This window comes from Myotis yumanensis, unplaced genomic scaffold (assembly GCF_028538775.1).
Source record: "Myotis yumanensis isolate MYYU_CA2020_CCGP unplaced genomic scaffold, mMyoYum1.0.hap1 SCAF_1, whole genome shotgun sequence".
In the NCBI taxonomy this organism is placed as follows: Eukaryota; Metazoa; Chordata; class Mammalia; order Chiroptera; family Vespertilionidae; genus Myotis; species Myotis yumanensis.
In genome coordinates, this window is record NW_027223752.1 from 173,150,131 (window position 1) to 173,155,136 (window position 5,006).

Genomic DNA, 5,006 nt, shown 5'->3' on the forward strand with positions numbered 1-5,006 from the left:
AAGTCCACCTGAGACATAACTCCTAGTTTCACTGCCATCTGGATTTCTCTCCAGCTCTCTTCCTCCTTTTCCTTCTCTTCCTCCTCTCACCTGGGCCAGCAGGGAGGTTAGCAGAGGGCAGGCCAGGTCCCCAAGACCTAACTGGAATGTCATCAGGGTAAGATCCATTTCTTAACTTAAGTCGTATTCAATGGGAAACAATAAGGTTTCTAACAGGATTGAGGGTAAGGACAGAGGTAGTAGCAGGGTGGGGGTAATTAAGAGAATGCATCTTAAATTTAACTTTTAATTAATTTTTAAAAAGGAAAGATATTGGGGAGCTAGCAATGCTCCAGAAACAGGGTTAGACGCCTAACTAGAGAAAGACGCTGACATTAGCAGAGATAATTGAAGACCTGTGAGCTTAAGTTCTGAGATTTAAAGAGAGTAGACTAGGCAGTGGTCACCCTCCCAGCCCCTGCTTGACGTCTGCTTCAGTTCATTCAGAAGGAAGGAGAAGGGCAGAGGGGTAGGGAGCTTCACAGCAAAGCCAGCTCCAGCTTGGTAACCTCACCCACCTGCCATTCAAGGAGTTCCAGGCTAATAGTTTAAAAACTGGTGGCACCCAGACTGTCATTCAGGAGGAGGGAACTCATTCCAGGTTTCCAGAAACTCTTGTTTCAGATCTGAGAGTGTGCAGGGCTTCAGCTGAGCTCCTCTGGCCAGCCAGTATCTACTTGGTCAGTTTTGCTGCCTTGACCCCATCTCCAGGAGGGGCTACAGCCAGAGGAAGTAGAGGGAGTCCAGCTCCCAAGTCTTTTGAGGCACTATCAGGCAGAGAAGGAAAAAAGGGGCCTTGAGGACACTGATTCTCGGAGGATCTGGTGGAGGCAGCATCTCTTCTGGGCTGGGCACAGAATGGAGACTTCAGACAGCAGAAACATTCCTGTTGGAGCTACAAGCCCCTAGAATTGCTCCATGGCCTGTCTCGGTTTCCCTTGGATCTCATCTGCTCCTGAACAGCACCTGTCATGGCAAGTGCATCTCCGGCCCCCATTTCCCCAGATCCAATGTGAGTCAGGTGGACAAAATTCATTGGTTCCCCGATCATGGTCCGATTGATCCGTCTCCTCTTCTTCTTCAGCTGGGGTTTCTCTACCACACAGCAGCCCAGTTTGTGCCAAAATTCACCCGTGTTCCTGGATGGTTCCAGTTTCACTCTTCCGCCTGAGGCCCCAGAGGGCTCTTGCTCAGGTGCTTTGACCACCTGCTCGTCACTCCCTTCAGGTGTCACAACACCCTGGGTTCACTCCGCAGGACGGGGCTAGAGAAAGGAGAGTCCTCGGAACCCTTAGATGAGCAGTAAAGGCCAGTGTCTCCGATCCTGAGAGACCAGCAGAGCCAGAGAGTGAAGTGGGCAGGCAGGCACAAGATTATGTCTTCCTCAGGCTTGGAACCCTGCTCTGCTCCGGCATTGAGGCGCCCGGCTAGAGCTTGTTGCGGGGCTCTTGCTCGATGCCCACCAGTGTGGAGTTCCCGGACTGGCTCCTCGGTGTGGTGGGGAGCCGAGAGCAGGCCAGCAGAGGTGGGGCTCTGGCCCCAAGGGTTTTAGACAAGAGATTGTAGCCTTATAATTGGGGACATGAAAGAGGATAAGATCACGTCAGGAGAAACTAAAGACAAAAAGCAAGTACAGGACAGGGAACAGCAACATGTTGGACTAGCCAAAGGAAGGGTGGCCAGCAAGAGGAAGAAGAATGTTCTTAGGGTGTGTTGACCAGGAGAGTGCAGAGTCAGAGTCATGGAGGCCGAGAGGACAGAGCTTTCAGCAAGAGGAGGAAGGCTCCCGGTGACTCATCAGTAGCAGGGGGCTAAGAACCAGGAACGAGGACTTACCCTCCAGAGTGGGCCATTGGCTGTTGGTGGGTGACGATGGCAAGTGCAGAAGACCAGCAGAGGCAGAAGCTCAAATGCAGTGCACCCTGGGATGAATGGGAAGTGAGGAGAGAAATTATACAATTGCTAGAGGGGTAAGGGCGTGTGATTTTAGCCTGAAGAAAGCCTTGGACATGTTAATAGGGAAGAGAGGAGGAACAAAGAGTGGGTGAGAGGTTGAAAAGAAAGGGTAGAGAGAGGAGAAGTAAGAAGGTAGGATAGGAGGAGGCAGGAAGAACTCAGGTGGGGTTGGGGCAGGGATTCATGTAGAGGAAGTGAGGATGAGGGTTGGTCTAGAACTGAAGGAGGGACTCCTTACCTTCTGAGGTTAGAAGAAAAGGAATGAGAAAGGGATTGGATGTAGAAAAATGGGTAGGTAGGAAAGGACATCGTTGAGGTTGATCATCTGATTTCTTCTATTTTGTCACTGAAACAGAATAGTTTATCTGCCTAGAGTAAAAGGGGTGCAACTGGAAAGAGATCATAGGAAGAGGTGAAAGTTTGGTGTAAAGCAAGGGAGCAAACTGAGGAAAATTAGAAATATGAATAATTGGTGGTCTAAAGTTAGAGAAAATGTAGTGGCTTTAATTGACACGGTGACATGATTTCCCCCCTATCCCTCAGTTCTATGCACAGAGATGTTAAACAACAAAATACCTGTGTAGCCATTAAAAGTTGTCACAGGGACTATTCACTGGCAAGGAAATATGCCTCAGATACGCTGTAGGAGAAACTGCCAGCAGCATCCTAGAACCCCTTAGTATGCATCTCTGTGCAGATTTCTGTTCCTGAAAGGCTGTTTGCTGTGACCACATGGAGCTCCCTGCCTGAGGCTCTCTGGCCAGAAGTCAGTGCTAGAAGTCAGTGCTAGGGGAATGCCCATCAAATCCCAGGGAAATTAGTCCTTCCTCCTCAAACTTCCCAGCCCTAACCACTACGAATGGAAAGTTTATGGTCAAATACTTTAGCTTCCTCAGCCCTCCTTGGGGACGATTGTGAGATGTTTTCTAGACTGTTTCTAAAAGTTCTCCAGCAGAACTCAGCTCCAGTTGCAACACGGTGCCAATTGGATTAATTATACATTTATTGGCTTCCTTCCTGTAATGATTTTTTTAAAGGCCCCAAAGTCTTTGGCATTCCTCCCATTAAGTGGTAAGATCAATGTCCTCTCCCCTTGTGGGCTTGTGATGGCCTTGATGAAAATAGTATGGCAGTATCGACACCATATGATTTCCAAAGCTAGACTATAACAGGCCATCAGCTTCCACTGATTCTCTCAGACACTCAGTCTTGGGGAAACCGGTCACCAGGTAAGAAGTCTGACTATGCCCAGGCTGCTGTGTGGGGGAGCCCACGTGCAGATGTTCTGGTCCATAGACCCAACTGAGCTCCCTGCAGACCCTCAGCATTAACTGCGGCATGGAAGTGGGCCACCTGGGACATGCAGCCCAGAGAGTCTTCAAATGCCTGAAGGCTCAGAGGACATTTCAAATTTGAGCTCTTTCCAAATTCCTGATGCGCAAAATTCTATGCAAAATATAAAGGTGCTGTTTTATACAACCAAGGAGTTACTTGTTTCACAGCAATAGTGACTGGAACGTTCCTCTTTCCTGTATCTCTTCCCTGCTTTCCTACTGGTGTTTCCTGGGGTCACCTTCAAAGTAAATTATGTGCTCTTGAATGTATAGTTCAGGATTTGTTGCTAGGAAACTCAAACCAAGAAAAACTATGTTATAAAATAATAACTATAATCACAACCATGAAAAAGCACCAGGGAAAATTAGGGAAATATATAAAAATGTTAACCAGGTTAATTTTTAGGTCAGAAGATTGAGATTGATTTTTATTTTTAATATTCTTTTTGCATATTTTCTAAAAGTTATAAAATATATATGTATTTTTTTTTCTTTTCTTTTTTTTCTTTTTTTTTTTTAAATCTTTATTGTTCAGATTATTACATTTGTTCCTCTTTTTTCCCCCCATAACTCCCCTCCTTCCAGCTCCCACCCCACCCTCCACCCTCACTCCCCACCCACTGAGTTCATCCATAGGTGCATGATTTTTGTCCAGTCTCTTCCCGAATCTCCCATTCCCCTTTCCCCCCCAAGAATAGTCAGTCCATTCCCTTTCTATGTCCCTGATTCATTATAGTCACCAGTTCATTCTGTACATCAGGTTATTTATTCACTTGATTCTTAGATTCATTTGTTGATAGATGCATATTTGTTGTTCATAATTTGTATCTTTACCTTTTTCTTCTTCCTCTTCTTAAAGGATACCTTTCAGCATTTCATATAATACTGGTTTGGCGGTGATGAACTCCTTTAGTTTTTCCTTATCTGTGAAGCTCTTTATCTGACCTTCAATTCTGAATGATAGCTTTGCTGGATAAAGTAATCTTGGTTGTAGGTTCTTGGTATTCAGCACTTTGAATATTTCTTGCCATTCCCTTCTGGCCTGCAAAGTTTCTGTTGAGAAATCAGCTGACAGTCGTATGGGTATTCCCTTGTAGGTAATTGAGCCTCTTTCTCTTGCTGCTTTTAAGATTTTCTCTTTGTCTTTTGCTCTTGGCATTTTAATGATGATGTGTCTTGGTGTGGTCCTCTTTGGATTCCTTTTGTTTGGGGTTCTCTTCGCTTCTTGGACCTGTAAGTCCATTTCTTTCACTAGGTGGGGGAAGTTTTCTGCCATTATTTCTTGAAATAGGTTTTCAATATCTTGCTGTCTCTCATCTTCTGGGACTCCAATGACTCTGATATTAGTCCGCTTAAAGCTGTCCCAGAGGCTCCTTACGCTGTCTTCACACTTTTGGATTCTTTTTTCATTATGCTTTTCCAATTGGGTGTTTTTTGTCGAATCTTTGGTTTGATTCTTGCACTCCTCTGGTCTGCTATTGGGTATAATATTCTTTATTTCAGTCCGTGTATGCTTACTTTCTAATTTCTTTATCGTAGCATCGAGGGTCTCATTAGTTTTCGTGAGGCTCTGCACAAATTTATGGCAAGCCCTCAAAATTGCGATTCTTAGCTCCATATCCTCCATTTCTGTCATGTTTTTTTGTCTCCGCATCTTTTATGCTTTCTTGGTGCACC

At 45.5% G+C, this 5,006-nt stretch overlaps 1 pseudogene; it reads right to left on the reverse strand.

The window, feature by feature from the left end:
* Positions 1-835: 835 nt before the first annotated feature.
* Positions 836-1,892, reverse strand: LOC139022095 (CDC42 small effector protein 1 pseudogene; annotated as a pseudogene).
* Positions 1,893-5,006: the final 3,114 nt, after the last annotated feature.